We start from the raw sequence: 14,634 nt of genomic DNA on the forward strand, positions 1-14,634 counted from the left end.
GTGCCAAAGATAAGGCATCCATAGGTTTGTGGATTTATCTCTGGGTTTTCTATTCTGTTCCATTGATCTATATTTCTGTCTTTGTGCCAGTACCATACTATCTTGATGACTATGGCTTTGTAGTAGAGTCTGAAGTCAGGCAGGTTGATTCCGCCAGTTCTATTCTTCTTTCTTAAGATTGCTTTTATTTGTTCTAGTTCTATGGAAAATACCATTGGTAGCTTGATAGGGAATGCATTGAATCTATAGATTGCTGTGGGTAGTATAGTCATTTTCACAATATTGATTCTTTCAATCTATGAACACGGTATACTTCTCCATCTGTTTGTGTCCTTTTTTTTTTCATTTATTTTATTAGTTGGAGGCTAATTACTTTCCAATATTGTAGTGGGTTTTGTCATACATTGACATGAATCAGCCATGGATTTACATGTATTCCCCATCCTGATCCCCCCTCCCACCTCCCTCTCCACCGGATTCCTCTGGGTCTTCCCAGTGCACCAGGCCCGAGCACTTGTCTCATGCATCCAACCTGGGCTGGTGATCTGTTTCACCTATAGATAATATACATGTTTCAATGTTTTTCTCTTGAAACATCCCACCCTCGCCTTCTCCCACAGAGTCCACAAGTCTGTTCTGTACATCTATGTCTCTTTTTCTGTTTTGCATATAGGGTTATCGTTGCCATCTTTCTAAATTCCATATATATGTGTTAGTATACTGTAATGGTCTTATCTTTCTGGCTTACTTCACTCTGTATAATGGGCTCCAGTTTCACCCATCTCATTAGAACTGATTCAAATGAATTCTTTTTAATGGCTGAGTAATATTCCATGGTGTATATGTACCACAGCTTCCTCATCCATTCGTCTGCTGATGGGCATCTAGGTTGCTTCCATGTCCTGGCTATTATAAACAGTGCTGCGATGAACATTGGGGTGCATGTGTCTCTTTCAGATCTGGTTTCCTCGGTGTGTATGCCCAGAAGTGGGATTGCTGGCTCATATGGCAGTTCTATTTTCAGTTTTTTAAGAAATCTCCACACTGTTCTCCATAGTGGCTATACTAGTTTGCATTCCCACCAACAGTGTAAGAGGATTCCCTTTTCTCCACACCCTCTCCAGCATTCATTGCTTGTAGACTTTTGGATAGCAGCCATTCTGATTGGCGTGTAATGGTACCTCATTGTGGTTTTAATTTGCATTTCTCTGATGATGAGTGATGTTGAGCATCTTTTTAGGTGTTTGTTAGCCATCTGTATGTCTTCTTTGGAGAAATGTCTGTTTATTTCTTTGGCCTATTTTTTTTTTCCATTTATTTTTATTAGTTGGAGGCTAATTACTTTACATCATTACAGTAGTTTTTGTCATACATTGAAATGAATTAGCCATGGATTTACATGTATTCCCCATCCCGGTCCCCCCTCCCACCTCCCTCTCCACCCGATCCCTCAGGGTCTTCCCAGTGCACCAGGCCCAAGCACTTGTCTCATGCACCCAACCTGGCCTGGTGATCTGTTTCACCCTAGATAATATACATGTTTCAATGCTGTTCTCTTGAAACATCCCACCCTCGCCTTCTCCCAGAGTCCACAAGACTGTTCTATACATCTGAGTCTCTTTTTCTGTTTTGCATATAGGGTTATCGTTACCATCTTTCTAAATTCCATATATATGTGTTAGTATACTGTAATGGTCTTTATCTTTCTGGCTTACTTCGCTCTGTATAATGGGCTCCAGTTTCATCCATCTCATTAGAACTGATTCAAATGAATTCTTTTTAATGGCTGAGTAATATTCCATGGTGTATATGTACCACAGCTTCCTCATCCATTCGTTGAGGATGAATGGATGGCCCATTTTTTGATTGGGTCATTTATTTTTCTTGAATTGAGCTGCAAGAGTTGCTTGTATATTTTTGAGATTAATCCTTTGTCTGTTTCTTCATTTGCTATTATTTTCTCCCAATCTGAGGGCTGTCTTTTTACCTTGCTTATAGTTTCCTTTGTGTTTGTGTCCTCTTTGATTTCTTTCGTCAGTATTTTATAGTTTTCTATGTATAGGACTTTTGTTTCTTTAGGTAGATATACTCCTAAGTATTTTATTCTTTTTATTGCAATAGTGAATGGCATTGTTTCCTTAATTTCTCTTTCTGTTTTCTCATTGTTAGTGTATAGGAAGGCAAGGGATTTCTATGTGTTAATTTTATATCCTGCAACTTTACTATAGTCATTGATTAGCTCTAGTAATTTTCTGGTAGAGTCTTTAGGGTTTCTATGTAGAGTATCATGTCATCTGCAAACAGCAAGAGTTTCACTTCTTCTTTTCCTATCTGGATTCCTTTTACTCCTTTTTCTGCTCTGATTGCTGTGGCCAAAACTTCCAAAACTATGTTGAATAGCAGTGGTAAGAGTGGGCACCCTTGTCTTGTTCCTGATTTTAGGGGAAATGCTTTCAACTTTTCACCATTGAGGGTAAGCTTTTGCACAACAAAGGAAACTATAAGCAAGGTGAAAAGACAACCCTCAGATTGAGAGAAAATAATAGCAAACAAAGCAATAGACAAAGGATTAATTTCAAAAATATAAAAGCAACTCTTGCAGCTCAATTCAAGAAAAATAAATGACCCAATCAAAAAATGGGCCAAAGAGCTAAACAGACATTTCTCCAAAGACATACAGATGGCTAACAAACACATGAAAAGATGTTCAACATCACTCATTAGCAGAGAAATGCAAATCAAAACCACAATGAGGTAACTCTACACGCCAGTCAGAAAGGCTGCTATCCAAAAGTCTACAAGCAATAAATGCTGGAGAGGGTGTGGAGAAAAGGGAACCCTCTTACACTGTTGGTGGGAATGCAAACTAGTACAGCCGCTATGGAAAACAGTGTGGAGATTCCTTAAAAAACTGGAAATAGAACTGCCATATGAGCCAGCCATCCCACTTCTGGGCATACACACCAAGGAAACCAGATCTGAAAGAGACACGTGCACCCCAATGTTCATCACAGCACTGTTTATAATAGCCAGGGCATGGAAGCAACCTAGATGCCCATCAGCAGACAAATGGATAAGGAAGCTGTGGTACATATACACAATGGAATATTAATCAGCCATTAAAAAGAATTCATTTGAATCAGTTCTAATGAAATGGGTGAAACTGGAGCCCATTATACACAGTGAAGTAAGCCAGAAAAATAAAGACCAATACAGTATACTAACACATATATATGGAATTTAGAAAGATGGTAACGATAACCCTATATGCAAAACAGAAAAAGAGACACAGATATACAGAACAGAATTTGGGACTCTGTGGGAGAAGGCGAGGGTGGGATGTTTTGAGAGAACAGCATCGAAACATGTATATTATCAAGGGTGAAACAGATCACCAGCCCAGGTTGGATGCATGAGACAAGTGCTCGGGGCTGGTGCAATGGGAAGACCCAGAGGGATCGGGTGGAGAGGGAAGTGGGAGGGGGAATCAGGATGGGGAACACATGCAACTCCGTGGCTGATTCGTGTCAATGTATGGCAGAAACCACTACAATATTGGAAAGTAATTAACCTCCAACTAATAAAATTAAATGGAAAAAAAGCAAAAATATTTGATTTCCAAATCACTTCAGGATATACATGAATTTCAGTAAAACAATTATATTAATATCACAAATATGACATATATATATGTATACTTCCCCCTATTGTTTCATAATGACTTTGAAGTGAAACATTTAGAGAATGTGTCAGTAATAGTAGCGCAGTGTCCATTTGTGTCTTATAAGTTGTGTTATTTAATCTTAGTGCAGCTATTTATCTAAACAATCAGTATAAAAAGCAAATTTTCTTTTTCTTAAGAAATAGGCCTTTCATTTGCTGATTTTCTATGTGTATATCTTTCTAGTATATTTATATGTGTTTTAATTTTAATAATGCAAAGTTCGTGTCAGAAAATTAAGATGATTTATTAGCCACTATAAACTGAAGGCAATGATATAAGCATATTTTATTTAGTAACATACTGTTGTGCATGCATGCTAGGTCATTTCAGTCGTGTCTGACTCTTTGTGACCCCATGGAGTGTAGACCACCTGGCTCTTCTGTCCATTGGGATTCTCCAGGCAATAATACTGGACTTTACACATATTAAGTAACTTTTTTTATTGTATTCTATTCCTATAGTATTACAAAAATGTTTCCAGATTACCACAGTCCTCTCAAAAACCCAGTGCTCCCCCCATGTTTTTGACAGAAAAGAGAAAGAAGTTACCCCCATTGTCATTGCTGCAATGCCATGTTATAGCACTCTGTGATTTAGAGTTCATGAACCATATTCCTTTATTCTTCCTACTTTTTTGTCTATTAGTCCATCATCCCTGTGTCGAGAAGATACTCTGGAGAAGAAAACGGCTACCCACTCTAGTATCCCTGACTGGAGAATTTAAAGGACAGAGAAGCATGGCCAGCTACAGTCCACCGGGTCTCAAACAGTCAGACCTGACTCAACAACTAACACACACACACACACACACACACACACACACAGTCCATCATCACTTCAACAGTAGAAACAAATGTAACTGCAATGCTTGAAAGTGAAATTTTGAGTCTTTTCCAGATTCTTTTAGAACAAGATCCAAAGCAACAACAATACGAGCAACCATTTCCTGAGAAAATACTACCTGCTAGGTGGCTCAGACGGTAAAGTGTCTGCCTAGAATGCGAGAGACCCGGGTTCAATCCCTGGGTTGGGAAGATCGCTTGGAGAAGGAAATGGCAACCCACTCCAGCATTCTTGCCTGGGAAATCCCATGGACAGAGGAACCTGGCAGGGTACATTCCATGGGGTCACAAAGAGTCGGACATGACTGAGCGACTTCACTTCACTTCAGGAATGTCTCTAAGAGTCAATACATTATTCTCAAAATGATCGGATGAGGTACCATTCCTATCCATTTTATATAGCAATTGGGCCCTCCAATTATAAAATTAGTAGTTTGAAAATAAAAAAGGTTTTAAAAATTTAATATATTAAAAAAAAAAAAAAAGGAACAGAAAGAATTAAAAAAGCAGCCAGCAAGTGTCAGAGTCAGTCAGGGATCAAACCGAGTCAATCCACTTCTACACTTTCAGCCACTGATTTGCTAATGTAAGATCAGTCCTTTCTGGACTTGTCTCTCAACCTCATCATAGACTTATCTGCTATCTCTGGATTATGACTGCATTTTAAAACATATCTACCAGGTTTATTAACAATTCTTTACTATGGAATTCAAACTTTGAACAAACATATTACGAATTCCTTTCCTTTCTTTCCCCTTTGGGACTTAAAACTCATTCCATTTTTTACACTACACAATCTCATCCTCTCCCATTTTCTTTCTATTCTTTGGAACTTGAAATCCTATGCATTTAAGATAGGATATTGAGAGATAGACCCACAAGTTAGGGTCTCAATAATCACCTTGTAGTAAAATTGTCTATTTTTCTTCCACTCTGTGTTGTTCTCTCTGTTACCAGCTGAAAGAAAATTTCACACATTTGATCTATTAGAGCTCATTCCATAAATAGATGCCTGTTTGATTTTCTTTCAGCTACAAAGAGAATGGCATGAGGTTATCAGCCATTCAACATGATCAGCCTATGAAACCCTTGGACAGAGCAGTCTTCTAGATCGAGTTTATCATGTGGCACAAAGGAGCCAATCACCTGCGACCAGCTATCCACGACCTCAACTGGTTCCAGTAAAACTCTCTGGATGTGATTGGGTTCCTGCTGACCAGTGTGGCAACTGCTGCAATTGTCATCAGAAAGTGTTGTCTGTTTTGTTGCCAGAATTTTGCTGGCACAGGAAAGAAGGGGAAAAGAGACTCACTGTTTCTGAGATATCAAGCTTGTTTGCCACATAAATAGAACTTCTCATGCTTATTTCAGTAGGAGGAATTATGATAACGTTCTGCTCCTTTTGTGACAAAATATAAATTTCACTTTCAAGGGATTTTCTACCTGACTTAGAATTATGTTTTTCAGAGGAAAATTACTGATTAAAAATTAAATAAAAATAAAACTGCATGCATATACAGTGAAATTTATTATTTTAATTCAAAAGTTATACTAAAGAGAAATTATTGAATGTAATTGTTTTTCATATGTTCAGTGTAGAAACAAGAACAATAACCAGTCTACTTAACTGTATTATCTCATAGATATTCAGAATTTTAAACTTCATTTTTATATAGAATTTTATAGTTCTTCCTTGTTATAGAAATTGTTCAATAATTGGAATCCTGTAAAAAGATTCAATCCTTAATTTTATCTGTGAGACTATTAATAGTTATTTGTTTTCACTGTACATCCAGCCTCAACAGCACTTCTTTTTTTTTTTTTTTTTCATTTATTTTTATTAGTTGGAGGCTAATTACTTCACAACATTTCAGTGGGTTTTGTCATACATTTACATGAATCAGCCATGGAGTTACATGTATTCCCCATCCCAATCCCCCCTCCCACCTCCCTCTCCACCCAATTCCTCTGGGTCTTCCCAGTGCACAGGCCCAAGCACTTGTCTCATGCATCCTACCTGGGCTGGTGATCTCAATAGCAGTTCTTACCTAAAGCCATGGCAAGACATTCATCTTTATCCAGTTAAACTATTTCCCAGAAGAGTGTTTGTGGGATTAGAAACATAGCAAAGATCACATAATCATTTCAATAGGCACAAAATAGTATTTGATATAATCCAATATCCATTCATAAAAAAACTCTCATCAAACTGAATGTAGAAGGAATATATCTCAACATAATACAAGTCATTTATTATAAAAACACAATCAATATAATACTCAAAATTGAAAACTCGAAAGCCTTCCTGCTAAATTCAGGATCAAGGAAAAGATGTCCACTCTCACTGCCCATTTAATACAGTATGAGAATTCATACCCACAGCAATCAGAAAAGAAAAAATAGAATAAAATTGTCCAAATTGGAAGGGAAGAGGTAAAACTGCCACCACTTGCAGATGACATGATACTTTATGTAGAAAACACTGATTATCTTCAAAAACATTATTAACATAAATTAATTTAGCAAAGTCAAAGGACACAAGATTAATACACAGAAATCTGTTGTATTTCTAAACACTAATACTGAAATATCAAAATAATAAATGCCAAAGAAAATGTGAAGAAAAGAGAACCCTCATACAGTGTTGCTGGGAATGTAAATTGGTGCAACTGCTGTGAAAAATATTATGTAGATTACTTAATAACCAAAAGTAAAACTACCACATGATCCAGCAATCCCACTTTAGGTATATAGCTTAAAAAATGAAAAACTCTACTTTCAAAAGATACATGCACCCCAATGTTCATAGCAGCACAATTTTTAACAACATGGATGGAACTTCCCTATAGCCCAGATGGTAAAGAATCTGCCTGCAATGCAGGAGACCCAGGTTCAATCCCTGGATCAGGAAGATCCCCTAGAGATGGAAATGACAACCCACTCACTCTAGTATTCTTGCTTGGAGAATTCCATGGACAGACGAGCCTGGCAGGCTACAGTCCTTGGGGTTGCAAACAGTCAAACATGACTAAGCAACTAAAATACAGAAAACATGGAAGCCACCTAACTGCCCAATAACAGACAATTATCTTATGAAGATGTGGGATATATGTATTAAGGATTATTACTCACCCTTGGAAAGAATAAAATATTGCCATCTGTAATAACTCGATTGGAACTAGAGATCACTATTCTTAGTGACATATGTCACAAAGAGAAAAATACTATGTCACTTAATATAGAAGCTAAAAAAATAATACAAATGAATCTACATACAACAGATTGACAGACATAGACAATAAACGTACGCTTACCAAACAGCAGGGGGGACAGCAACCAATTAAGAGTATGGAATAAGAGATGCAAACTACCATACACAAAATAAGCAACAAGAATCTACTGGACAACACAGGGAATTGTTACCCAATATATTATATAAAGTATGTGATGTATGTGAAGTTGCTCAGTCAAGTCTGACTCTTTGCAACCCCATGGACTGTAACCCACCAGGCTCCTCCATTCATGGGATTTTCCAGGCAAGAATACTGGAGTCGGTTGCCATAATGGAATGTAATTTTACAAAAATGCTAATTAATTGTACTATACCCCTGAAATAACACACAATTGTAAATCAACTACACATCAACATAGATAGATAGATATAGACAGCAAATTTAGCACCTTGACTTCCCACTTCTTTTTCTTTTAATTTGTAGCTGTGCTGGGTCTTCTTGCTGCACAGGCTTTCTTCTCGTCGCAGAGAGTGAGGGCTACTCTCTAGTTGGGATCCACAGACTCCTCACTGAGGTGGCTTTTCTTGTTGCGGAGCACCGGCCCTAGAATGCATGGGCTTCAGCAGTTGAAATGCGTGGAATCACTAGTTGCAGTTCCCCAGCGCTAGAGTGAAGGCTGAATAGCTGTGATGCACTAGTTTCCCTGCAACATATAGGATCTTCCTGAACCAGGGATCAAGCCTGTGTCTCCTGCATTGGCAGACTGATTCCATACTACTGAGCCATTTTTGAAGCCCCAATTCTCTCATTTCTGAAATGGCAACATGATATATTCCATGAACAAATTTTTACATGAAGTAAGAATAACTAATGAAAGTTATATTTTAAAACAACTATTTAGTGTCCAGAAAGTGCTCTAAAGATATACAGCAAGTAAAGACACATTTATTTCAGAAAAATACATTAACAGAAAAATCATTGAAAGCCTTTGCCACTTAAACCTAAAACAGCTCCCTCTCTCATCATCCTTATTCAGAAATCTAGACTCCACTCTGGGTAGATTCAGAAAAAAACATTAGGCTCTCACTACCCACAGCTCCCTTTTGAGTGTTATTGTATCATCTTAGAAGAGTTTAGCCACTTGAATTTCTCACACATAGACACACATATCCCCTAGTTATGGGTTACAGTGGCTAATTTCCAGATAAATATGGCCATCAAAGTTCTGCCTTCTTCCAACAGCTCCACTAGTAAGGCAGAGGTTCTATTCAGGCACAGAATATTGAGAATACCGAATCCCAAATAGTTGTTTGCCCAGCTCATTCATAAATGGAAGTTCCATGATGAAAAGGAAAATTAAAAATTGACACTACTGTTTACACACAAAAGAGGGATGTCACAGAGAGAGGCATGTGCCACACTGTTCCTATTCCCAGCTCTGAAGAGAAAGTTCAGAAAGTTTGACCAGAGGGAGACTTAGGATGTAAAAGCTATTCTTAAGGCGCTCACTTAAGAGAATAAGAGCCTGAAAAGGTCAAGTTTATGAGCGCCCACAAACTATGAAAGATTTGTTAGTAAATGGTTAAGAGGAAGCTAATTGTTTAATGACAGATACAAGTTAAACATTGACAAGCTAGTTTATCAGAGAAAATCAGAGAAAGACACAGCTACAAAGAGCAGTCCTGAGGTCAGAACACTTTAAACACTGACTTCTAAAACTATCCTTGCAAGGGGTCAGATTCTAAAGCAATTTATGCACCCAAGATGTTATCAACAGCTATAACACAATCACTCAACAACTGATGAAATCTAACAGTATGAAGTTCAGTTCAGTTCAATTCAGTTGTTCAGTCATGTCCGAATCATTGTGACCACATGAACTGCAGCACACCAGGCCTCCCTGTCCATCACCAACTCCCGGATCATACCCAAACTTACATTCATTGAGTCGGTGACGCCATACAACCATCTCATCCTCTGTCGTCCCCTTCTCCTTCTACCCTCAATCTTTCCCAGCATCAAAGTCTTTTTTTTTTTTTTTTCATTTATTTTTATTATTTGGAGGCTAATTACTTTACATCATTGCAGTGGTTTTTGTCATACATTGAAATGAATTAGCCATGGATTTACATGTATTCCCCATCCCGGTCCCCCCTCCCACCTCCCTCTCCACCCGATCCCTCTGGGTCTTCCCAGTGCACCAGGCCCAAGCACTTGTCTCATGCACCCAACCTGGGCTGGTGATCTGTTTCACCCTAGATAATATACATGTTTCGATGCTGTTCTCTTGAAACATCCCACCCTCGCCTTCTCCCAGAGTCCACAAGTCTGTTCTATACTTCTAGGCATACACACCGAGGAAACCAGATCTGAAAGAGACACGTGCACCCCAGTGTTCATCACAGCACTGTTTATAATAGCCAGGACATGGAAGCAACCTAGATGCCCATCAGCAGACGAATGGATGAGGAAGCTGTGGTACATATACACCATGGAATATTACTCAGCCATTAAAAAGAATTCATTTGAATCAGTTCTAATGAGATGGATGAAACTGGAGCCCATTATACAGAGCGAAGTGAGCCAGAAAGATATGACCATTACAGTATACTAACACATATATATGGAATTTAGAAAGATGGTAACGATAACCCTATATGCAAAACAGAAAAAGAGACTCAGGTGTATAGAACATCAAGGTCTTTTCAAATGAGTCAGCTCTTCACATCAGGTGGCCAAAGTATTGGAGCTTCAGCTTCAACATCAGTCCTTCCAATGAACACCCAGGACTGATCTCCTTTAGGATGGACTGATTGGATCTCTTTGCAGTCCAAGGGACTCTCAAGAGTCTTCTCCAAAACCACAGTTCAAAAGCATCAATTCTTTGGTGCTCAGCTTTCTTTATAGTCCAACTCTCACATCCATACATGACTACTGGAAAAACCATAGCCTTGATTAGATGAACCTTTGTTAATAAAGTAATGTCTCAGCTTTTTAATACTCTGTCTAGGTTGGTAATAACTTTCCTTTCAAGGAGTAAGCATCTTTTCATGGCTGTGATCACCATCTGCAGTGATTTTGGAGCCCAGAAAAAAAAGTCAGCCACTGTTTCCACTGTTTCCCCATCTATTTGCCATGAAGTGATGGGACTGGATGCATTGATTTTAGTTTTCTGAATGTTGAGCTTTAAGCCAACTTTTTCACTCTCTTCTTTCACTTTCATCAAGAGGCTCTTTAGTTCTTCTTCACTTTCTGCTATAAGGGTGGTGTCACCTGCATATCTGAAGTTATTGATATTTCTCCTGGCAATCTTGATTCCAGCTTGTGCTTCATCCAGCCCAGCGTTTCTCATGATGTACTCTGCATATAAGTTAAATAACCAGGGTGAAAACATACAGTCTCGACATCCTCCTTTTCCTATTTGGAACCAGTTTGTTGTTCCATGTCCAGTTCTAACTGTTGCTTCCTGACCTGCATACAGGTTTCTCAAGAGGCAGGTCAAGTGGTCTGGTATTTCCATCTCTTTCACAATTTTCCACAGTTTATTGTGATCCACACAGTCAAAGGCTTTGGCATAGTCAATAAAGCAGAAATATATGTTTTTCTGGAATTCTCTTGCTTCTTCAATGATCCAGTGGATGTTGGCAAGTTGACCTCTGGTTCCTCTGCCTTTTCTAAAACCAGCTTGAGAATCTGGGAGCTCATGGTTCACATACTGCTGAAGTCTTGCTTGGAGAATTTTGAGCATTACTTTACTGGCATGTGAGATGAAAGGAGACAGTTAAAAGAAGAGTGCTACTAAAAGCACAGTCTGCCCAGGTAATGTGAATATTGTGGTGGCTGCGCCCTCCAAATAGCTGTATCAGACGCTTTACCCTGTGAAGGAAAGAGACTATTAAAATAGTCCATGTAGTCACTAAACATATATTAGTAACAAGACATGGAATTAGAGTTGCTACACTCCATTGTCTGAAGATAATATCTTAACAATAATTTCACAAGACATATAAAGAAATATAAACACGTGACCTAAATGGTGAAAAACCAGTCAATAGAAACTGCCTATGAAAGGAACTAATGGTTGGCTCTAATAAGGAAAATCTTCAAATTAGCTAATGTCAATGGGTTCAGTGACCCAAAGGAAACTACCAAAAAAACAGAACACTGGAATAAATAAAATGAGAAACTAAAATAAAAATATAAGTGATCATAAGAGACTATTGGGTATCATTATATTCCTTCAAATTGGAGAATTTAGGAGAAATGTATAAATTGTTGGAAGCTTACGACCTATCTTCATGAAATTATGATTAAAGAATAAAGATATAATAAAAATGTACATCTAATCGAGTCTAAAAATAAGAAATAAAAATCATATTTTACAAAAATAACAAATGGAAATTATTGAGTTGAAGTGTACTGTATTTGAAATGAAAAATTCACTAGTGGGAATGAATAAGAAGCTAATGAAAAAGCAAGAGAACTTTAAGATAGATCAATAAGATAATATAATCCAAAGAACAGAGACAAAAAATGAACAGAGGGTTACAGAATATTGGTACATAATAAAGCACACTAACATACACAAAAGAAAGCTAAAGTCAGTAAACCTTAAAGCACTAAAGAAAAATAATTCAACCTTTCAAGAGAATATCAAGATACTGCTTATATCTTATGAGAAACAGTGGATGCTCTCTGGCAGTGAGATGATGTAGTCAAAATCCTGATAGTCAAAACTGTCAGTCAAAAATTATATATTAAACAAACTCATCATTGTTCAATCGCTCAGTCATGTCCAACCCTTGCGATGCCATGGACTGCAGCCACCAGGTCTCTCTGACCCTTACCATCTCCCAAAGTTTGCCCAAGTTCATGTTCTTTGCATCTTTCATGCCATCCACTCATCTCATCCTCTGACACCCTCTTCTTCTGCCCTCAATCTTTCCAGAATCAGGGACTTTTTCAATGAATCAGCTGTTTGCATCAGATGACCAAAATACTGGAATTTCAACTTCAGCGTCAGTCCTTCCACCAAGTATTCAGAGTTAATTTCCCTTAAAATTAATGGTTTGATCTCCTTGCTGTTCAAGGGACTTTCAGGAGTCTTCTCCAGCACCATAGTTCAAAGCCATCAATTCTTTAGCTCGCCACCTTCTTTATGGTCCAACTCTCACAACCTTATGTGACCACTGGGAAGATCACTGCCTTGACTATACAGAACTTGTCAACAGAATAATGTCTCTGCTTTTTAACACAGTCTCTAGGTTTATCATAGCTTTCCTGCCAAGAAGCAAACATCTGATTTCAAGACTGTAGTCACCATCTGCATTGATTTTACAGCCCAAGAAGAGGAAATCTGTCACTACTTCCATATTTTCCCCTTCTACTTGCCATGAAGTAATGGAGCCATTGCCATGATCTTAGTTTTTTAATATTTAGTTTTAAGCTGGCTTTTTCACTCTCCTCCTTCACCCTCATCAAGAGGCTCTTTAGTTCCTCTTTGCCTCTGCCATTAGAGTGGTATCATTTGCATATCTGAGGTTGTTGATGTTTCTCCCACCTATCTTGATTCCAGCTTTTAACTCATCCAGCCCAGCATTTCTCACGAGATCAAATGAAACACTCTTTCAAAACTGAGGGCAAAATATAGATAGCCCTCTACCCTTATCCATCCAAAAAGAATGCATTGCTGGGAAATCTACCTTACAGAAGAAAACTGAAGGAAAGCCTATGGCTTAAGAAAGTAAACCCAGGCTACAATTCTAATCACCATGATAAAACAAAGAGCACTGGTAAAGGTAAGAAATTATATAAGACAGTATAAGTACATATAGGTTTCTCAGATGGTGCTAGTGGTAAAGAACCCAGCTGCCAACGGAGGAGACATAAGAGACATGAGCTTGATCCCTAGATCAAAAAGAGTCCCCTAGAGAAGGGCATAGCAATCTACTCAGTATTCTGGCCTGAAGAATCCCTTGGACAAAAGTGCCTGGCAGGCTACAGTCCATAGGGTTGCAATGAGTCAGACACTACAGAAGCAAATTAACACAAATTAACACACAAACACACACACACAAGTGCATTTATCTTCTCCTATTCTTTCTTAACAAATATAAAAAGCAGGCATGTAAAACATGCATGTAGTTGTATTTCTAGACATATGACATGTTGTTAATATATTTTAGAGGTAAGAGGAATGTATCAGAGTGAAAGGCCCTGAGATGACAGGGCTGTGCAGTAGCTCAGGCCCAGGGGACAGGTGCTATACCTGGGAAGCACACTCCGGGGATGATGAGTCAAAGTTCCACTTCTGACCACAGAGGAAGTCAGACCATCAGCAGTATGTTCCTAGTAATGACCTATCAGAGCCACAACTTGGGACCCATGGCTAGGATACAGAGAAGCAGTGGTATTGAACATGGTAATTGTGGATCAGAACCCTGACTAGGACCCATGGTGAGGCACAGAGTATCTGCACTGTTGCCCCAGCAATGACAGGCTAAAGCCACGACTCAGGACCCAGGAATGGTGTATAAAACAGCAGCAGCTCAGCCTAGGTAATGGCCAGTCAAAACCAAGACTAGGACTAACAGGGTGAGACCCAAATAAACAGCAGCATGGCCACAGTTATTATAAGACAAACCTGAGGGCAAGGCACAGATCAGAAACTCCAGTTGCACAGATAGTAAGGCACTGTGACACCTCAATCAGGGAAAGCAGGGTTCAGAGTGATGGGGAGACTCCTTGACCCCAAGATCAGGTCTTACCACAGCGAAATTTCAGCCTCAGGAAAGACACAGCAGCAGGGACCCTGGGAAGCTCTGTCAGCTGAATC

The sequence above is a fragment of the Odocoileus virginianus genome, chromosome 29 (genome assembly GCF_023699985.2).
Source record: "Odocoileus virginianus isolate 20LAN1187 ecotype Illinois chromosome 29, Ovbor_1.2, whole genome shotgun sequence".
NCBI lineage: Eukaryota > Metazoa > Chordata > Mammalia > Artiodactyla > Cervidae > Odocoileus > Odocoileus virginianus.